The 23022-nt window shown below is 41.8% G+C and overlaps 1 protein-coding gene across 1 annotated transcript in view; it reads left to right on the top strand.

The window, feature by feature from the left end:
• The first annotated feature begins 611 nt into the window (after positions 1 to 611).
• Positions 612 to 23022, top strand: part of NEXMIF (neurite extension and migration factor) — a 199427-nt gene continuing 177016 nt past the window's right edge. The window contains exon 1 of the mRNA XM_032251311.1: positions 612 to 1189. The gene's annotated coding sequence lies outside the window, so the exon portion shown is untranslated. The remainder of the gene's footprint in view (positions 1190 to 23022) is intronic.

Here is a 23022-nt window from a genome sequence, read left to right as displayed (position 1 = left end):
AGCCATTCAAATATTCTTCCCCAAACTTCAGAGTACACCTCTCTGCACACACAACTGCCCCAAAAGGCGTGGGAGAGTGGTGTCCGATTGCGTGTCTGCCAGGGGAAGAACGCACCAGTGGCGTGGTGGATTGGAAGGGCAGCAGGAACGCGAGTGGGGGGCGGGGTGGAAGTGGGGAAGGGGGGTGCGCGCCCTTTATGACAGGTGGCCGCGCAGTGCGCGCTCCCGGACGCTTAAGGGGAGGAAGAGACAGACGGACAGAGTTGGGGGGGGGGGCACATAAGGAAGGGACCTTAGAGAGGGCAAGGAGAGAGAGAGGAAAAGGGAGGGCTGTGGTGGAGAAGGAGGGTAGAGGGGGGAAGGCGTCCAGCAAGAACAGCCGTGTTGTAGGAAACAATGGCAGGGGCAATAGCGATGGTGGCAGCAGAGGCAGCCCCACTCTGGGCACCTTTCTGAATGGGCAGAGACAGCTCTGAGAGAAGAGGGGACTAGGCAGTGCCTGCAGAGGCTCTGAGAAAAGCGGTAGAGGGAGGAGAAGAGGGAGGAGGAGGAGAAAGAGGAGGAGGAGTAGGAGGAGGAGGAGGGAGGGGTAGGAGCGGGGACTAGGCAGGGGAAGAACCTGGGAAGGAAAACCAGTAGCATCAGCAGCAGCAGCCGCCGCCGCCGCCACAGCAGTAGCATTAGCGGCAGTAGCAGCATTTAGCAATAGCTTTAACAGCTATAGCGACAGTAGCAGCCTCCCTCCTCTCTCCCTCTCGCGGACGGCCGCAGCCACCGCACGGAGCGGGCTCCAGGCGCCGCGCGCGCAGCCCGCTCGCTAGGTAGCTCCAGCCGGGGCGAGAGGTAGTGCAGGCGAAGCAGGGACCCTTAGAGCAGCCGGGCAGCCGCAGAAGCTCTGAGTTTCAGGGCCAGAGCCCGACAGCTCTGACTCCATCTAGCGTGGCGGCGGCGGAGCCTGAGGGAGCGAGCGAGGAGAGAGGCGCGTCCACCTGGCGGGCCCTGCGCATGGAGCTGAGGCAGAGGCGGCGGCGGCGGCAGCAGCAGTAGCAGTAGCAGCGGCGGTGGCGGCGAAGACAGCTCGAACAGCTGAGGCGACGGCGGCAGCCCAGCCTTGACTGCGACCGCGCTAGCTACAGCGCCTGCTGCCTGAGCCCGCCAGCGACGTGCGCCTCAGGAGTCGGCCTGTGAGGTGAGTACGAGCGCTGCCATAAAGCCCCCTGGCCTTCTCGCCGGCTCCCTGGCTGGCTAGGGGTGGCGGCGGCAAGGGATGGAACGAATTGAGGGAAGTCGAACAAGAAGAGAAGGAAGGGAAAACGGAAGAGAGGACGTCTGTGTGCGAATGTGTGCGTCTGTGTATGAGATAGCGAGGCCTCGAGGGCGAGAGATCCCGGCTCGCCGTGACAGGCACTGCAATCTAGGAAAGGCCTCTGTGCTTGCGCCGTAGGAAGGGGACTGCGGGGGGAGGGGAAGCGAGCGGACCGGAGCCGCCGCGCTTATACGCACATAGCCCGGCAGAGTGCCGCTTCCTTTCGGATTGGTGCAGGGTAGAGCCTGGCCAGGGAATGGGGCATGGGCATGGCACGCTTCGGTGAGAGCGGGAAAACCCACGCGGTGGCCGAGGCCGGGTGATCAGACCAAAGCCGCAAAGGTGCGAAGCCAGGCGGCGTTGGTGACCACAGAGCGCCCCCAGGACACGCGCCACTCGGCCGAGGCTGTGGACAGGTTTAAGTTGGGGGCCAGACTGAGCCTCGCCCAGCTCGTCACCTTTGCGGAAACTGGCTGGTGGCCCCTTCCCGCTCTCGGTGGCGGTCGAATTGACGCTTTCCTGTGTGGGTTCTGGCGCTTCTCTTTGCCGCGCCCCGAAACACACGTTGGCTCGCGTGTTGTACACCCTGCAGGGCGGGAAGGCAGTGAGCCGGCGCCGGCAGCCGAGACCCGCTCCGGGAAAGTGTGGAAACCGCGCCGCTGAGTTGGCGCCGTTCCGCTGAGGAATTCAGCGATTTCAGCATGACTGCTTCTGTCTGTCTGATTCGTGAGGGACCGAATCACCCGCGCAAGGTTTTCTGTCTTTTTCGAAGTTAAAAAAAAAAAAATTGGCATCCCCATTTCGACAACAGCACTTTTGATTTTTGTTAAGCTTCTGGTTGCATTTTGGAATAAGTGGTCTCATATTTTGCTTCTGGGTTTTGGCTCCCAACATATTGTTGAATTCTGTGCACAGCACTACACTTAGCTATGTGGCCTTTTTCTAATGTTGCGTTTTCTAGACTGTTATCTGAAAAGACATGATTTGTGTTGTAGGGCTGGCAGGGCTGTTTTTATAAAATGTCTAAAGCACTCGAATCCCGGGATTTGAATATATCCTTGGTTGTTTTTGGTGGAGTTCCAGGAATATTTTGCTTGGTGAGAAAAGGTGCTATAATGGTCTTCCCTGAACTCCTTACGACCATTTGTTTTGGGGGGGGGGTGAATCTCCCTTACATCTTTTACGCATGAGGTAACATATGACCAAACGTTTTATTTACAGCAGTGACGTTCTTATGGCTGAGGAGAATTTACACTTATTGAAAAAAATATTTTTAGAAGGGAACAAAAAAGTCCTAAGTAACTGTCATTTTACATATTAACTGGGAAAGCTGCTAATCAAATAAAACTGGCTGAGTGTCTGAAACTCTATCTCAGTGAAATATGTGGCTGTGAATATAATTAACCATCTGTCTAGTGAGCAATTTAAATTTGGGCTGGTACATTTTTATTACAGTGTCTAATTTCTGGAAGACGTACATTTTACCCAGCAGTAAAAACAAAAACGTATTTGCTTACTAGGTCAAAAATTTACTTGGTGTGGTGATGGTATTTCCCTCTCTTCCCCCGTGTGTTTCATAGTCCCCACACTGCTTAACCTAGGAGGTCAAAATGAGCCTCTTGTTTTTGCAAATAGCGTTTTTACAATAGAGGAAGGGAAACCAGCCCTGGTGGCTAGTGATTAGACATTTTTGCTTTTTAGAAATACTTTCCAATATTTTAGCTCCCCACAAATCTAGATAGATTGCATGCATGCAAATTTAAAAATATAATTTTTGGTGCACATGTGTTCAAGTGAGGTAGGGTGATTGAACAAAATTTGTAAGACTTGAAATTTTTCTATTTACTTTCTCTGAGTCTGATGAGTTCTCTACCTGGCTCTCCCAACTGGGCCCCCCAGACACAAACTCATACAAAAACACAACCTTTTGTCCTTTTGGCCAGCTTTTAAGGTTAATGGTGTTTAGATCTGTGATTTTAACAATATACTGAGAAACTGCTTTTTTTTGTAAATCGTAAGTGTAAAATACCATGACATAAAAAAACATTGTACATATATATAAAGTTTCCCTTATGGTGTGATTTTAGCGAGAAATTTATTACTAGGAAAAAAGAGGGATAGAGTTTGAATAGAGATGAAATGGCTCTGGGAAGATTAGATTTGAGCGACCTCTACCAAATAGCTATTGTTAACATAACATAATTTAAATGAACCATAGATTGATTGTGCAGTAAGCTAGAGAAAGTCATTTAAAGGAAAATACTTTTAAAGCAAATATTTGCCTAAATAAGAGCTCTGATAAATTGGTAACAATTATGTAAGTACATGGCAGAATTTGACATATGTCAAGTCTGTTAAATAAATCAACCTGTTCAGTGAATAAAGTGAATAAATCTTTGATGCATCAGTGCTTTTTCACACACACACATGCACACACACAAAATTATAACACCCTGTTGCCAAAGTCAAACAACTGCAACACTGCCACTTTCTGTTTCACTTCAACTTGTCTCTTTTCCCTCTTTTTCTTTTTTCTGCAATCTTCTGATTACTTGTAAGCTACCCAGTGAGCAGAGAGAACTAAAGGTGTGGTGGTGGCCTGTGTTTCTGAGGTGGGAGAAAGAGAAGAAAAGTGCTAAATGCTAGGGCACTCAAAGATCTGCACATGGATCCCTGACATGGTCACTATGGAGGTCCAGGTCTCATGGACCACCATGGTGTATTTGCACAGGAGGACTGGCCTATCCAAAGAAGCATTGGTTGCAGTTTCTCTTTTCCTAAATCCAGTTTTAGTAAATATATTTTTTTCATCTGTAAATCCCTTAGGAAGGGGAGAAAAAGAAATTCTATTTGGCATTTGACTTTTACATTACCTTTAAGCTTTTATCTGATGGTGCATATGTTAAGTGTTCCTGGTAGGAGTAAGCAAAAGGAGAAAAGGGCCAAAGTGGGTGAAAGGGAAGGGGAATGGTTCACTAAAGAGTAGGTCATTTGGCTTCCTTTTCCCATCTTAAGAGATTTTAGGTTTTCTTTTACTTCAGAGGAAGTAAATGAAAAAAAAGAAAAGAAAAATCATTTTTTCTTTTCTTTTACTTCCTCTGAAGAGTTGGCCACCAGCTCCCTAATGCTCCAACAGAGCACCTTTTCAAACCTAAGGTCATAGGGTCAGACATAAAGAACTTGTTAGGTTCTTTATGCCACTTCTCCAGGGCTTGTTGAAAACAATAAAAAATATATACACCTACTATGTACCCATAAAAATAAAAACAAAGAGCACCGAACGAGATTGATTACTTGGAGCTACCTTTAAGTTCACACCATTTCTCTTGCCCAGAAAATTTCTTTTTAGGCAAAGATGAACATTTCTCTTTTCTCAAATGACAGTGGCTCTGTTTGTAAGTACATCACAACCTTGGGGATATCTGGTCTGGGGTGTGGTCAGCTGGGAAAGTGGAAGGTTCGGAGAAGCTGCCCTTTAGTGATGACAGGGTCTTTTATGGGCCAGCTACAGGTAGGCATGAGGACTTCTTTGTCTCTGTTCCCTTCAGTCCCTCATTGCCACGGTGATTCACAGGCCTCTGCTAGGAAATGTGCTCATTTTGGTCTTTTTCTGTAGGTAAGTGCTATGATCTGATTTCTTTCCCTATCATCTTCTCTGGTGGAAAAGAAGCTGAAGTCTTCATGACCAACTATGAATACTATGCACACAATTATTACTTTTCCAAAGAACACTTCAACATGTAATCTTATTTATCCCCAGTGTGATAATTTTGATATAAACAATTATCTACTGTTTTCTCCAGCACCCCCAAGCCCCATTAAAAAATTTTTCAGCTTCTCACCCTCAGTAGCCCATTTTAAGTGTTATACCATTAGCCTAAACAAGACGCTCCTCCTGATGTTTACTCTGAAGGGATTTAGAGGTTTAGGGCCAAGATTAATTATACCTTGGGCCTGACTGCTAAAGTAGTGCCAAGTCATCCTCCGTCAAGAACAGGTGTAGAGATTCATTTTATTTGGGGGAAGTTAAGACATTTCCTCTATGAAGGACTATAAGTAGAGTGGCCATATGTTGTGGTTTACGCCTGTTGTCCCAGCATACTTATTTTACCCTTGAAAATGTCCCACTTTGGAAAAGAATTTTGTGATCACCTTACTATAAGCCACCTTCTAAAGAAACCATGCTTCTCAATTTGGGGAGGTAATTATATTTGCAAAACTTGAGTGGATAATGAGCTTTGGAGACATTATAATCCCCTAACCCAGCTCAGCCTATTGTTTTCCTAGCTAAAAGATCTTTCTGGAGAAGACCCCCTGAAATGATTCAGGCCTTGGGCCCAACAGAATTTGGGTTACTGACTCCAAAGGCATCTCTCCAAAATGCCTGTGTCTATTTGCACATACACATGCATATAAAGAGGTGGTATCTGCATGTTGGAAAATGGCTGCTCTAACTTTCATGAAAGACTGGTAAGAGTTAATAAGTTTGAAGTTTATCAGGAGAACGTTAAGTTTAGAGATAACATCCTGACCATGGTAGTCGTAAGATACAAGGGCATAGCACCAAGAGAAGTGTTCGTTCTTTTCGGAATAGGTTTGAGAAGTGCACAGGCAACTTTCTGTTTCAGATAGTTTGTGTGTGGTCTTGATTCTTGTGTATATAGTTTTTCAATTTGCATTTTCCATAATAAACATGATGATCTTTTCAACTGCCTCCCAGTCTTCCCAGTATCCATGATTGGCTTTCATCAATCCAGGGCAGGAGTTAAAAGAAACTATGGCCCACAGACCAAATCTGGCCTGCTATGGAAAGAGAAATAATGCAGACAAGAAGAAAACATGGAACCATTTAGAGTTGCTTCTGCAAACATTTTCAAGCTTCCTCTTCTTAATTGAGCTTCACTTAGTTCAATGTTAGAATGAGTTCACATTTTGTGATTATATTTCAGCTCATATCAAGGGTTTGGAGATTGTCCAGAGCCCTGTAGAATGACAGAGGGTGACCCGAAAAGTGAAATCCACAAATGAATTTTTTGTTTGAGTCAAAATGTCAACAGCTATTTTTTCTTTCCTGCCTTGGTGAATAATCCAAATTTTGTTGTGCCACTAAATTCTTTATGCCTTCCTCCCCAATATTTGCCATGTTATTCCATGCATGCCTGTGATTGCTTGAATAGGAACCTGCTTTGTCTTTAGTTACTAAATAACTGGAACACATTCTGAAGATGTGCTGTTTTACTAAGTAGGGGAGTAGAAAAAATGGGCCAGCACCATCTAGCCAGTGGTCCCTAATCTTGGCACGAACCCCTGTGAAAATTCAATGAATGCCAAGGATGCTGTCTTCAGAAAAGTGTATATTTACACATACATTTTCAGGAAGCCCAACCATGCATTGTGAGTTTAAAGCCTCAGTACTAACCTTTCTCTAGTTGTTACAGAATTTTCGTTGTATGGCTGTCATGGTCATGGTAGCTTGAAATGGAAGCCATGAAATGACTCTCTCAAAAAAGTAAGCTATTGGCATATTTATGGTCCACAGCCCTCAGCTACTGTTACAAGCATTTTTCTGATTAGCCTTCACAAGCATTTTTTTATTATGAAAAAGAGCCACTTAGCACTCACTTTTACATTACCATTCTCACTGAAAACAAGTCAAGACTAGTTTCCCCAAATTATTGACTTGTCAACTCTCTAATTCTTCAAAATGCCTGTTCAGCTTCCACACACCACCCCCCACAAGTTCATCACAAATATATAAAATATATTCCATAAAAGCTCACTCACGTTGCATCTGCTCCTACCTCTCTCTCTTTCATCTGTCCCTCTATTTCTCTTAACCAAGGGTCTGACCAATATTGGGAACTCTTTCTAGCACCAATCATTAGGTATAGTGATGGAGTCAGGGATGGAGATGGTGTCCAGATACCTTCATGGGGACCCTTAAGACACATGAGCCTTTTGGAGTATTAACCATCTTGGAGAGAGTTAATGTATTTCATCCTGGATATCTAACATTATATATTAATGGCAAAGCTCCTTAAGATTTGCAAACACGAATATATGCCACATCTCTATCTTGCAGTTTGGATGGTAGTAATAGGTGGTGTGTTAGTCTGTTCTCATACTGCTATAAAGAAATACCTGAAACTGGGTAATTTACAAAGAAAGAGGTTTAATTGGCTCATGGTCTCACAGGCTGTACAGGAAGCATGGCTGGGGAGGCTTCAGGAAAATTTCAATTATGACAGAAGTGGAAGCAAGCATGTCTTACACGGCCAGAGCAGGAGGAAGCGAGCACAGGAGGAGGTACTACACACTTTTAAATAACCAAAGCTCATGAGAACTCACTCACTACCATGAGAACAGCAAGGAGGAAATCTGCCCCCATGATCCAGTTACCTCCCAGCAGGCATGTCCTCCAACATTGGGGATTACAGTTTGACATGGGATATGGGCAGGGACACAAATCCAAACCATATCAAGTGGTATTCAGATTCATGAATAAATGTTTATTTTTTCTTGTCTTAGTAGTTTAGACTATTGCAGAGCATGTGGGTTAATAGAACCCTAAGACTGGAGGGGTTCATTAATGATAATTGATAATTAAATTCAGCAAACACTTATTGAACATCTACTATGTGCTAAGCCCTGGGATACTGGGGACAGAGAAAATAACAAAATGAGTTTTTCTGTCTTATAGGGAATTAGCTTTGCTCCTGGCTGGGTCTTTTTAGCATCTGCATGAATTTACCCTACGATTTTTCTAATTCAATGTATTCTTCTATTGTTTCTATGTTCTACCCCTTGGTAGTCTGTTTCCTGTTGCTTATAATGGAATGCCTGAAACCGAGTAATTTGTAAAGAAAAGGAATTTATTTCTTATGGAGGATGAAAAGTCCAAGGTAGCGGGGTTGCATCTGGTGAGGGCCTTCTTGCTGGTGAATTATCTGTAGGGTCCTGAAGCAGTACCAGGGCATCATATGGCAAGGGGGCTGAATGTGCTACCTCAGGTCTCTCTTCCTCTTCTTATAAAGCCACCAGTCCACTACCATGATAACCCATTTATCCATTAACCTATTAATCCATCAAATTATGAATGGATTAATCCATTCACCTTTTATAGGCTCCACCTCTCAATACTACCACATCAGAGATTAAATTTCAAGATGAGTTTTGGAGGAGACAAATATTCAAACCATAGCAAAAAATAAGTATAGATGTCCTGTTTTTCCAATACAGGGTTTCTTGGCAAATAGATATCTCTAGCTGAGTTAAGACAAGATTTCCAGCCCCTATGGCAAAATGCTTCTGTTCTTATCCCTGCATTAGTTTAACAGGCCCCATTTAATAGGGAATAATGTGATTGTTTCCATGCAATTCTGAGGCAACATTTCTATCACTGCTATCATTGGTGATGTGGAGTTGCAAATGTCATTAGCCATGATGTATTGACTATTGCTTTAAAATTATAGTATGGAATTATTGATTCTGACTAATGAATTGAATGTACTCTGTAAAAAGCCAGCTGTCCATCTTTGAGTGGTTTGGTTTTTAACCCCTATTTCATAGCATTATCAGTTTTCTACTATGGTTGCTGTAACAAATTTCCAAAATCTTAATGGTTTAAAATAAAAAATTTATAATTTTACAGTTTTGAAGTTCAGAGATTCAGTGTCTGAACTAGGCATTCGCCAGGCTATAATCAAGGTGTAGGCAGGGCTATCTTTTTTTTCCAGAGGCTCTGGGGGTAGACTCCAGTTCTTTGTTTCTCTGGCTTCTAGGGGCTGCTGGAATGTTTTGGCTCATGGCCCCATTCCATATTCAAATCTAGAGGTGGGACATTGTTTCCTCACACTGCATTACTTCAATCTTGCTTCTGTCATATTTCCTTCTCTGACTCTGACTCTTACACCTCCTTCTTCTGCTTATAATGATCCCTATAATTATATTTGGTCTACCTGGATGGATAATCCGAGATAATCTTTCCATCCCAAGGTTTGTTGATTTGCAACCTTAATTCTATCTGCAACTTTTAATTCCTCATGTGCCATATAACCTAACGTATTCACAGGTTCTGGGAGTAGGATGTGGACATGTTTGGAAGGCTATTATTCTGCCTACCACAGTGACTTGATCTTTTTTGTTGTTGCTTTTTATTTAGGAATAATGATAGATTCACGGAAAGTTGCAAGGACACTTTATCACATGTGTATATTTGTGTTTTTTATTTACTTTTATTTTTATAGAAACATGGTTTTACTGTGTTGACCAGGCTGGTCTTGAACTCCTGGATTTAAGAAATCCTCCTGCTTGGCCTCCCAAATTGCTTGGATTACTGGTGTGAGCCACTGTGCTGGGCCAGCACATGTATATATTTGTGCAACCACCATCATAATCAAGATATAATATTATTTCATCACTGCTAGAGATCTCTTTTGTGCTACACTTTTATAGTTTTTGTAGTCACATTCACCACCCTCCTTTGCCATTTCAAACTCCTTGCAATCACCAATATATTTTCCATATCGAAAGTTTTATTATTTCAAGATTTTTATATAAATGGAATCATAGAGGATGTGACTTTGGGGGGTTGGCTTTTTTTCACTCAGCATAATGCCCTTGAGATCCATCCCAGTTGTTTTGTGCATAAATAATTCATTTATTTTTACTGTTGAATAGTATTCCATGGTATGACTGTGTCACGGTTTATTTGATCATTCACCTGTAGGGAGAAATTTTGGTTGTCTCCATTTTTTGGTTATTACAAGTAAAGCTGTATGAACATTAGCATACACATTTTTTTTCTTTCTTTTTTTTTTAGTGGGGGGCGGTGGAGTGGGATGGAGACCCGCTCTGTTGCCCAGGCTGGAGTGTAGTACTGCAGTCTCAGCGCACTGCAATCTTCACCTCCCAGGTTCAAGCAATTCTCTCACCTCAGCTTCCCAAGTAGCTGGGACTACAGGAGCATGCCACCATGCCCAGCTATGTTTTCTAATTTTTGTATTTTTAGTAGAGACAGGGTTTCACCATGTTGGCCAGGCTGGTCTTAAACTCCTGACCTCAGGTGATCCACCTGCCTCAGCCTCTGATTACAGAGTTGGGATTACAGTGCTGGGATCACAGGCATGAGCCATTGCACCCGGCCTAGCATTTTTGTGTGAATGTAAGTTTTCATTTCTCTGGGAGAAGTTCCCAGGAGTTCAATTGCTGCATTGTATGGTAAGTGTATGTGTAGTTTTTTAAACTAAAAACTAATTTTGCAATTTTTTTCAGAAACTGAAAATCTATTTTCCAAAGTGTCTATAAATACATGATTTATTATAGTCTACTAGTATCATTTTACTTGTTTGAGTAAATTATAGAAACCTTACCCCTCTTTATGTTCCTTGAACTTTCCCCACTTACAATTGCCTTACTTTCTCTGCATATATTTAGAACTACATTAAACAATGCTTTAATTTTTGCTTCAACCCTCAAACATAATTGAGAAACCCAATGGGAGAAGCAAAGTCAATTATATTTGCCGTTACTTTTACTCTTTCTGTTGTTCTTTGTTCCTTTCTGAGGTTTCAAGATTCCTTCTTTTATATTTTCCTTTCTGTTAGAGATCTTCCTTTAGTTATTCTTTTAATGCAGGTTTGCTAGCAACAGCTTATCTTAGTTTTTCTTTATCTGAGAATTTATTGATTTCCCATTCATTCCTGAAGGATATTTTCACCTGATGTAGGATTCCCGATTGAGAGGTTGCTGTTGTTGCTGTTGTTTCCCGAAAGCACTTGAAAAATGTGCCATTTCTTTCTGGTCTCCATGGGTTCTGATGAGAAATCTGCTTTTATTTGAATTGTTTTATACTTGTAGTTAAGATGTCATTTCTCTCTTGCTGCTTTTCAGGTCTTTTTTTTCTTTAGTCTTTAGAAGTTTGACTATGATGTGCCTTGGCTTAGATTTCTTTGGGTTTATCTGATTTGGGATATGCTAAGCTTCTTATGTCTGTAGGTTTATGTCTTTTGCCAAATTTGGGAAGTTTTCAAGTATTCTTCCTTCAAATAATGTTTCTGTTCTATCTTCTATTCTTCCTGGTTTCTTCTGATGACAGAAAAGTTAGATCTTGTTTCTGTAATTCTGCGGGTCCCCAAGACCTGTGCATTTTTCTCAGTCTATTTTTTCTCTTGTTCAGACTAGATAGTTTATATCATTTTATCTTCAAGTTAAGTGATTCTTTTCTCAGTCTTCTTCATTCTGCTGTAGAGATCATACATTGAGTTTCTATGTTTTGGTCATTATATTTGTCATTTCTAAAATTTCTACTTGGTTTGTCTACATATCCTCTTTCTTTTATGATACTTTCTATTTTTCGTTTCCAGAGTGTTTCTAATTGCTTATTGAAATATTTTTGTGACGGTTGGTTTAAAATCTTTGTCATGTAATTCTAATATCTTCTTTATCTTGGTTTTGCCACCTATTGCTTGCCTTTTTTCATGCAGTTTGAGATCTTTCTGGTCATTGGTATGATAAGTGATTTTTATAGAAATATGGACATTTTGTGGTATGTTATGAGACTGGATCTTATTTAAACTTTCTGTTTTACCTGGCTCTCTCTGGCACTGCTCTAGCTCTAGGAGCTCCAACTCCTGGGGAAGGGAATTGCTGTCTTGTTACTGCCAGATGGAAGTAGAAGTCCGGGTTTCCCACTCTTGCTTGTTGACAGTTGGAGGGCAGCACTTCTCATTATTGCTTGTTAGGGGTTGGAATTTCAACCACATTTTAAGTGCTTGGTAGCCGCGTATGTTTATCGGCTACCATATTGGACAACATGCATGTGGAACATTTTTATCACTATTCTAGGAATGCTAAGGTTGGTGGAGGGAGCAGTCAAAGAGCTTGGCACTACAGGAATTGGGGTTGGGATTACTATGGCAGAGGTGGAATAAGACAAGGACCTAGTTATTGGATCTGAGGTCCTTGACTAGGGTTTGGTTCCAAAACCTGAGGTGCTGTGAGTTCTATCTAGAGAAAAAATATGGGCACAGATAACTCATCTGGTTAATATGGATCCAGTAGAGCAGAGTTAGTATCCGTAGTATTAGCCAATTTTTTTCCTCTCAGCCATTGTAAAAGACATGGAGTGGCATGCTGCAGATCCTAGTATCACTCCATTTGAGTAGAGGGAAAGTTTTCCCTATTAGAGGGCAGTTAGTTTGCTTATTTGTAGCAACAAACTCTACCTCCATGACTGAAGTAACCATTGATTGAGGAAACATTAACAGAAAAGAGCAAGTTATGAAAAGCGTATTCATTTAGTTAATAGGATCTAGGGTTTATTTGGCATCTTGGTGGCCTTAATGTTCTAATCCTTGAGGCTTCCAGCATGTTCAGCCAGATGGGGAGCATTTGTGTAAGAGCTCTGTCCTTCACTGAGCTCTGTGTTGACTTGTTGGCACTTTTTGTCCAAGTCCCAGAGAGTTAGTAGACCCTGTTACATAGCTTCTTTGTACACTAAAATAACTGTTGCCTTCTCAAGTCTCCTTTGCTTAGATTAGTGGGGGTGTACTCAATGTAGATTCAGTGTTTTCAATCTCCCTTTGGGGCAGTTTGTTATATTTTCTCTTACTGGCTCTATTTGTGTATACATCTAATGTGCTTGTATTTATGGGCTGCCTGTGTACTGTATCTCTTGGCAAGGGAAGTGGAATACCCAGTGTCTATTGAATATGTATTATATGTATGGTATATTGGTTACATGGCCTTTTCCCATAGCAAGACCTATATGTGCAAAGCTGTGGCTTTGGCATGTTAAGATATTTCATAACACAGTCAAATCCACTTGGCTAAATAGGTGAAAGAAAGAGGGAATTGAGCCAAGGCTATAGTGGGATCTTCAGATCTATGTGGTTTGACTTAAAATGAAACAAAAATACACACTCATTTGAGAAAGAAGTCATTTCAGAGTTAGGCTGTAAAGAGAAAATAAACATGCTGTATAACCCAAAGTCAAGGTGTTGGTTGTAAAACCCTAGACCTCAGCTCACCCAGATCCTTCCAGTATGTATATATATGGGGAGGAGGTGAACATTGCTGGTCTGCTTCTCAGAGATATAGAGATGGTATTATGGGAGCAACCAAAATCCAAATTTGTCATCTTGTCTCTTAAGAAGGCTCCAAATATGCCACTTACTTTTGAAGACAGTAGTCACTAGTTGTGCTGAGGGGCCAAAAGGTCAGAATACTGCTATATAAATCTAGGAAGAGAACCTGGAATCAGCCTTTCTTGCCATTGATTTTACCATTTTCCTATAAACCGCTGTATTTGTTTTCATGCTGCTAATAAAGATATACTCAGGAAGAAAGAGAGGTATAATTGGACTTACAGTTCCACATGTCTGGGGAGGCCTCAAAATCATGGTGGGTGATGAAAGACACTTCTTACATGGTGGCTGCAAGAGAAAATGAGGGAGATGCAAAAGCAGAAACCCCTGGTTAAACCATCAGATCTCACGAGACTTATTCACTACCATGACAACAGTATGGGGGAACTGCCCCCATGATTCAAATTATCTCCCACCAGCTCCCTCCCACAGCATGAGTGAATTATGGGACTACAATTAAAGATGAGAGTTGAGTGGGTACACAGAGCCAAACCATATCATTACACCCCTGGCTCCTTCAAATATGATGTCCTAACATTTCAAAACCAATCATGCCTTCCCAATAATCTCCCAAAGTCTTAATTCATTTCAGTATTAGCCCAAAAGTCAACGGTCCAAAGTCTCGTCTGAGACAAGGCAAGTCCCTGCTGCCTGTGAGTCTCTAAAATCAAAAGCAAGCTAGTTACTTTCCGGATACAATGGGGGTACAAGTATTAGGTGAATACAGCCATCCAAATGGGAGAAATTGGCCAAAACAGAGAGGTTACAGAGCTCATGCAAGTCCAAAATCCAGCATGGCAGTCAAATTCCAAAGCTCCAAAATTATCTCCTTCAATTCCATATCTCAATACAGGTCATGCCGATGCAAGAGGTAGGTTCCCATAGTCTTGGGCAGCTCCATCCCTGTGGCTTTGCAGGGTATAGAACCCCTCCTGGATGCTTTCACAGGCTGGTATTGAGTGTCTGTGGCTTTTCCTGACACATGTTGCAAGCTTTCAATTGATCTACCATTCTGGGGTCTGGAAAATGGTGGGCCTCTTCTCACAGCTCCACTAGGCAGTGCCTCAGAAGGGACTCTATGTGGGGCCTCTGAACCCACATTTTTCTTCTGCACTGCCCTAGCAGAGGTTCTGCATGAGGGCTCTGCCCCTGCAGCAAAATTTTGCCTGGTTATCCAGGTGTTTCCATGCATCTTCTGAAATCTAGATGGAGGTTCCCAAACCTTACTTCTTGACATCTGTGCACCGACAGGCTCAGCACCATGTAGAAGCTGCCAAGGTTTGGGGGCTTGCACCCTCTGAAACCATGGGCTGAGCTGTACCTTGGCCTCATTTAGCAACAACTGGAGCAACTGGGACACAGGGCTCCAAGTCCCTAAGCTGCATACAGCATGGAGACCTTGGGCCCAGCCTGTGAAACCATTTTTCTTCTTAGGCTCCCAGGTCTGTGATGGGAAGGGCTGCCATAAAGACCTGTGACATGCCCTGGAAACATTTTCCCCATTGTCTTGGGGATTAATATTTGGCTCCTTGTTACTTATGCAAATTTCTGCATCCAGCTTGAATTTCTCCTCAAAAAATGGGTTTTTCTTTGCTACTGCATCATCAGGCTACAAATTTTCTGCACTTTTATGCTCTGTTTCCGTTTTAAAAGGGAATTTTTTAGCAGCACCCAAGTCACTTCTTGAATGCTTTGCTGCTTAGAAATTTCTTCTTCCAGATACCCTAAATCATCTTTCTCAAGTTCAGAGTTCCACAGACCACTAGGGCAGGGGCGAAATGCTACCAATCTCTTTGCTAAAACATAACAAGAGTCACCTTTGCTCCATTTCCTAGCAAGTTCCTCATCTCCATCTGAGATCACCTCAGCCTGGACCTTATTGTTCATATCACTATCAGCATTTTTGACAAAGCCATTCAACAAGTCTAGGAGGTTCCAAACGTTCCCACATTTTCCTGTCTTTTTCTGAGCCCTGCAAACTGTTCCAGCCTCTGTCTGATACCCAGTTCCAAAGTCTGTCTGATACCCAGTTCCACATTTTCAGGTGTCTTTTCAGCAACGCCCCACTCTACTGGTACCAATTTACTGTATTAGTTCGTTTTCGTGCTGCTGATAAAGATATACCCGAGAATGGGAAGGAAAAGAAGTTTAATTGGACTTACAGTTATACATGGCTGGGGAGGCCTCAGAATCATGGCAGGAGGTGAAAGGTACTTCTTACATGGCAGTGGCAAGAGAAAACGAGGGAGATGCAAAAGTTGAAACCCCTGATAAAACTATCAGATCTAATGAAACTTATTCACTACCACAATAACAGTATGAGGGAAACCGCCCTCATGATTCAAATTATCTGCCACCGAGTTCCTGCCACAACATGTAGGAATTATGGGAGTACAATTCAAGATGAGATTTGGTGGGGACACAGAGCCAAACCATATCAGCCACTGTGGGATATGTGTGTGTGTGTGTGTGCATGTGTGCACATGTTATGTTTTTCCCTAGTTCAGTAATGCTTTGGTTGCTACACTTACATGGATTTAGCACCTGAATGAACAGAAAAACCCATTTGTTTATTGTCCAAATAAAGTGGGGATGCCAGGACATTGCTAACTCGCATGATTCATGATTCATTAAGGCCAGAATACTTCTAGACAATCACTGAAAGGTGAAAAGCAGGTAAGTGAATTCATCTCTTCCCTTTGAATTTCACCTTTAATATTATACCCTTATATATGACTTCAGTGTCTTCCACCACTGAGTACCATTGGTTAAGGGAAGGCCAGAGTGGATGCAGTTAACACTAGGAATGGAATTCCTTTTATTTTCTGAAAATTCAGTTTATAGTTCATTAGAGATGGAAGAATTCACAGGCCTGCCTGAGACAACCAGGCCATATACTTGACAAGAGCACCCCAATTACACTTTGAAATGAAAGCCTATTTTGGCATAATATGCACTGAAAGGAAAAGTGTGCTCTTAGGTGTGCCCTTTACTTTGCCTTTTGGACTGTCCTCTTGGGTTTCATCAGCCTTTGTCTGATCTGTATGGCTCTGGCCCCATTCCCAATAACCCTCTAGGAGGCCCTGCTCCATGTCATGTACTTATGGCAGTGAAATACCAGGTGCCACATGGTATAAGGTAGCAATGACCACAAGGGGCCCAGAGGAGGATGTTTGCAGAGGGGAGCAGCCTTTTTCCAGATCGTCAAATAGTGGGAGTGCTCAAGCAGCTGAGACAGCCTGAGGTGGGAGAAGAAGCAGTGGATGATAGGCCAGAGCTCCCGTCTCCCTTGGTTGTTGAGATGGCCAGCTGAGGCACAGTTGTTTGTTCATTGGTCCTGAGGAAGTAAAATCATATATTGATGTTTCTTCTTTTAGGAGACAGACTGATGTTAAGGGACCATAGGCATTTAGGCTGCCAATAATAATACCTTATCATCCTATAGCTCCTTTCTTCTAAAGGATTCAAAGGACTCCTATGTTTTATTTCATTTGGCCTCACAAACATCTTCATGGAAAGGTTAATATTGATGACCGTATAGGACAAGCTGCTCTCCCTCCCTGGACCTCAAAATTTTCAAATTGTGAAATGAAGGCTTGGTCTAGAGATGATGATCTCTAAGGTCTTTTCCCACAGTAACAGCTTCTATGGTGGCAACGTTTACCAGATGGAGGAATTAAGTCTCAGACACTTTAAAGTGAGTTGCACACAACTACACTGTCTATCAGGTACAGAGTGATGATTACAAGCCCAGGCCATGATCTCTTCCCTTAGCTTGCCCTGTCAGTGGTCTCTTTGAACAGTGAGGTAAGGGGGGGCTCTTGCTTCTGAACACACAAAGGCTGTACTTATTCATTGCATTTAACACTCTCCCTTCACCTGACCACCTTCCCAAACTACCTCTTGTCACTTAGCAGCAGGGCCTTCAACCTTTCCCTTGATGTTCTTCGGGATTCATATCTTGTTTGACTGCAGCTGTTTTCCTGGCATATTGTGTGACTAGATGCAAGGTCATTGCTACCCTTAGAGAGTAAAGTTTGGAGCCAGCACTTCAGTTTCATCAGGAAAGAGAGGCTGTGCCTCCTATGTGTGGCAGGGGGTCAAAGTGAGAAAAGCCATTCAAAAACATTATATGATAAGGTGCCCTGAAAAAGCAAGGAGGGCCTATAGATTAGGGCTGGGGAAAAGGACCTGGCCAAAGGTACAATGGGGGAAATCTGCAGATAGTGAGTGGATGAAAGCAAATACATTCAGTGATCAATTAATATGCAGCAAAGAGGCTAGGATGCCTGAGATTTCTTTGAAGTTGGAGGATAAACATGGCATTTATGACTGTGACAGGGATTTATCTTGGGAGAGGGCAATAGGGGGAAAATGAAAACCTTTATTTTTCAGCAAGTTCAGCTTTTGTAGTAAGACATTTAACTTAAGAAATGCAAGCTAAGTACTTTGAGGGAATAAATCCAGACAACCATATTCCCCATATGACTCCTAGAAACCAGTAGGAATTTGGCTCAAGAAGGGATGGCAGAAGGTGATTTGTGGTGTTATAAAAGCCGCCTTGGAAGCCAAGATGGAAAATTTGTCCCTGAAAGGCTATGCGGTTGGAGGAGACCCACTGGAAGTTTCTGTCCAGAGAAAATAAATGAAACAGAAAAGAGCTTAAAAACTCATGGTGGAGAGTGAAATCTGGGACACCCGGAACCCATATCTTGTAACAGGTTCATTTGTTAAACTCCTGGCTTATGATCTAGAACAGGATTTTGTTCATTTCCTTGGGACAAAAAGGTCTTTAGGCTCCAGAGCCTCTCTCTATCTTATGCCAGTCCACACTCTCTTACCCCTTCTTTCATTTCTCTTTTCCTTTTTTTTTTTTTTTTTTTAAGAGATGGGGTCTTGCTCTGTCACCCAAGCTGGAGTACAATGGCACAATTACAGTTTACTGTAGTCTTAATTCCTGGACTCAAGACATCCTCCTGCCTCAGCTTCCCAAGTAGCTGGGATTACAGGTGTGTGCCACCATGCCTGGCTAATTTTTTAAAAGGAATTTTTTATAGAGACAGAGTCTCGTCATCTTGCCCAGGCTGGTCTTAAACTCGTAGGCTCAAGCAATCCTTCCACATCAGCCTCCCAAAGTGCTGGGATTACAGGCATGAGCCAGCCTGCCCAGCCTTGTTTTCCTGTTTCTCTCATTTTAAGAATAAATTCATTTATCATTTATCAAAATAATCTGTGAACATTTCACAAATATGTAAATAGAGAAAATAAATAATTCAATATTTTGTTTTTAGAAATTATTTATGTCTTTATTTTTATTTTGTTTTGTTTCATTTTGTTTTTGAGACAGATGGAGTCTCACTCTGTTGCCTAGGCTGGAGTGCAGTGGTACAGTCTCAGCTCAATGCAGCCTCCACCTCCCTGGTTCAAGCAATTCTCATGCCTCAACCTCCCACGTAGTTGGGATTACAGGTGCCCGCCATGACACCTGGAAAATCTTTGTATTTTTAGTAGAGACAGGGTTTCATCATGTTGGCCAGGCTGGTCTTGAACTCCTGACCTCAAGTGATCTGACCGCTTCGACCTCCCAAAATGCTAGGATTACAGGTGTGAACCACTGTGCCTGACCTTTGTCTTTATTTTGAATAATTATAAAAGTACTTAAAAGACTGGGAATAATATAAGAAACACACTTGGATCTCTACTCGGAGAAATAAATCATTACAGACAAGTTAAATTCTGTCCCCTATTTTCAGTCACATTCCTCTCCATTCATTTTCAGAACCAAGCACTAAGATAAACTTGGTATGGATTCTTCCATTTTATTTTATACTTTTGCATGAAAGTATGCATCTCCTCTCCCCTCTTCCCATAAATAATGCATAAAACTTGTCCATGTGTTTTTAAAATTTATATAAGTAATATCTTAATGTATGTGTCATTCTGCAACAAGCTTTTGTTTGTTTGTTTTTATTTTTACTCAATGTCTTGTTTTGGAATTTATTCTATTTTCTTTTACAACCCCCTTTTCTACTCAAAGTGTGCCCTGAAGCTGATGACATGTACATTACTTTTTCATGACATTTTTTATGATAATAATATATATAATCACATTACAGGTAAATTGGAAAATCCAACCAATTGATGGTTGTTAGGACCAGAGAGCTCAGTGTCCTGCTGTAGACTTCGATTTGCAAAGGTTCTAGGCAGCTAGGCTAGCCTAGTGGTTCTGCGTATAAAATACTGAAGAGCAAAATTGGAAGGATCTCTAGGGACACTTTCTTGCTTGTCTGTTACCCCGTTCCATAAAATAGTGAAACAGAGGCCAAGAGAAGGAAAATGACTAAACAAGGGCACACATTCATTGAATATTGTACTCTAGGTTTCTGGCTCCCTGTCTTGAACTTGAAACCTTTCCAAGGAAAAAGAGAGAGAAAAGTGGGGAAAGAGAGGGAGAGAGGGAAGGAAACCTAAAACTGCAGTTTTTCATTGTAAAAATCGTCCATTTTAATAAAGTGTGGGAAATACAGAAGAGTAGAAAAATGAATATATCAAGGATTGCCCATTTTCCTAATTTGAGCTTCTGATCTTTTTTCTTATACAATTTTTATTTCTCTGATTGTACCTTGTCTTGCTTTTTTTCACTTAACTTTATAATGTCATAATGCACTTTTTTTTCAAAAAGCAGACTTCTACATTGAAATCTTGACAGTAAATATTTTTAAGGCACATAATTGCTATTTAACCATTTAAAATGGTATAGGAAGGGACTTGTGTAGGAAAGAAAACAATGATGTGGTATATTTTCTAGCAAGTTTGTTCCTGTCCTTTGGCCAGATCTTTTTCTTCTAAAACAAAACAACAATAACACTAAGACCTAGGTAGACATTTCTAGGATTCCTGCTATTTAAGTATTCATTCAGAGAAGTTTCATTACTCTCTCAAATGGCTTAAGGTGTGACCAAAGGTCACTCTAATATACTCCCCTCCACTTACAAGGCAAGGGCAAGTGTTGCCCTTGGGGCCTAACAGGAACCAATTCTAAATCTACCTGGGTCATGGAAGCTGACCTTGAGGAAAAGACTGTGGTCATTTTTCCCAGTCCATAGAGTGAGGTGGGGTGCTCAATTTTTCCAGAGCCTAAGCACAAAGACAGTTACAGTCATTAAAACTTCTTCAGCACTTACTGTGAGAAGCGAGACATTCATCCCCCCTAAAGCTACACCACTTTACACACACACACACACACACACACACACACACACACAATTAGAATTATTGCCTACAGTTTTGGTTGCATTGTGTAATTGTAATATGTGCAAAAGTGCATTTAACTATGAAGGCCTGCTGGGAGAAAGGAAGGTGATGGTTTATTATTCTAGTCAGTTCAGCATGTTTGAAACAGTGAAGCAACAAGAGATTAAGCTGCTTGCTCAAAGTCACATAGCAAAAAGTATGATTCTGAGATTAACGAAAAATGAAAGCACCCTTATTCTTGGTCTTGGGCCTTGAAAGCTGGGCCTTAGCCTGCTGAAGCTCACTGTACTTCTGCTTTAATCAGTTTAATTTGTTGCTAGCGTGCCCTTGCCACCTTTGATTGTCTTTGCATCCGCCAAATATCAGTTCGCAGTAGTTGTTTTGAAATGCTTGACAGTTTCAATTTTTCAATTCCAGGCTCTATTTTTTCTCACAGGGCTAGAAAGCCACAAGTCATAGGGTGCTCTTGCTTCCAGGTTGTAGAAGCCAATGTTGGAACAAGTCCCACTGTGTTTACCTCCAGATAGTGGCTAGCTGTTTCTCTGACCCAAACTTGCTCAGGTCTGGGGTTTTCTGTGTGTGTGTGTGTGTGTGCACACACACACATGCACGTGCATGCACCTGAGAATCAGTGAGGACTCCAGGACTGGAAATGTTCAAGGTTTTGAATATAAATAATTGAACAAATTCTTCTATAAAGAAACCTTCTCCCCTGCCATAAGATTTTCTTCTTAATGATACTTACTTCTGCAGTTCATTGACGTTTAGAAATAGGCAGAGTGAAGCCTCCCTGAACATGTACTTGCTAGGCCATAGGGTGCTCTTGCTTCCAGGTTGTAGAAGCCAATGTTGGAACAAGTCCCAGCTGTGTTTACCTCCAGATTCAAGTTTTAGTTCAGGGGATCTCCTTCCCACACCCTTTTCCCCTCCTTCCGACAAAGGCAGCTGAGGTAAAGCTGCCTTTAATAAGGAGTGGCCTTCGGCACTGCAGTAGCATTTACCCTTCAAACTGGGCAGACAACTTCTCTGTGGGGAGTCTGAGCCTGCCACCTCTATCACACAGGTATTGGGAAATATTAAGTGGCACTTACTGCAGTCTAACCTCCAAAGAACTTTCCTGCATGCTGACCAGCTGGAGTATGGGACACCTTGCCATTTTTTGCTTATCCAAAGACCCCCACCTAAACAGGTCTGAATGCAAATGCATGGGTGAAAGAGGTAAGTAGGGGGCACCACAGAAAGCTCACAACTGTCCTCAGACTCTAGGTACCTCATGTAAGTGGAATTATACAGTATTTATTTGTCTATTTGTAACTGGTTTATTTCACTTAATGTTCTTCACCATGATGTTCTTCAGGTTCATCCATGTTGTAGCATGTGTCAGAATTTACTTCATTTTTAGGCTGAATAATATTTCATGTGTGTATATGCCACATTGTGCTTATCCATTCATCCATCAATGGACACTTGATTACCTTCTACCTTTTGGCTATTGTGAATAATGCTGCTATGACAATGGGTGTACAAATATCTCTTCAATACCCTGCCTTCAGTACTTTTGAGTATATACCCAGAAGTGTGATTGCTGGGTCATATGGTGACTATTTTTAATTTTTTGAAGAATTTCCAGACTGTTTTCCATAGTGGTTGCACCATTTTTTCAGATCCTCACCAATGTTTGTTGTTTTCTGTTTTTTCAATAGTAGCCATCCTAATGGATGTGAAGTATCTCATTGTGATTTTGATGTGTATTTTCCTAATAACTAGAGATGTTGAGCATGTGCTCATGTGCTTATTTGCCACTTATATATCTTCTTTGGAGAAATGTCTATTTGAGACCTTTGTTCATTTTAAAACTTAGGATGTTTGGTTTTTTGTTATTGAGTTATAGGAGCTCTTTATATATTCTGGATATTAATACTTTATCATATATACGATTTGCAAGTATTTTCTTTTTGTACATTGCCCTTTTACAATGTTAGTGCACAATAGTGTTATTCAATGCACAGAAGTCTTTGATTTTGATATAGTCCAATTTATTTATTTTTTCTTTTGCTGCCTGTGCTTTGTTCTTTTTCCTCAAGATTGCTGTGGTTGTTCAGGGTCTTTTGTGGTTCCATGTGAGTTTTAGGATTGTATTTTTCTATTTCTGTGAAAAATGTCATTGGAATTTTGGTAGGGATTGCATTCAGTCTTTGGTAGGGATTGCATTAGATCACTTTGGGTAGTATGGACACTTTATTTTTGTTGAGATGAAGTCTCTCTCTGTCACCCAGGCTGGAGTGCAGTGGCGTGATCTTGGCTCACTACAATCTC

The sequence above is a fragment of the Sapajus apella genome, unplaced genomic scaffold, assembly GCF_009761245.1.
Source record: "Sapajus apella isolate SASKATOON/1434 unplaced genomic scaffold, GSC_monkey_1.0 scaffold75, whole genome shotgun sequence".
Classification (NCBI taxonomy): Eukaryota; Metazoa; Chordata; class Mammalia; order Primates; family Cebidae; genus Sapajus; species Sapajus apella.
This window is presented reverse-complemented; position numbering and strand designations above follow the sequence as displayed.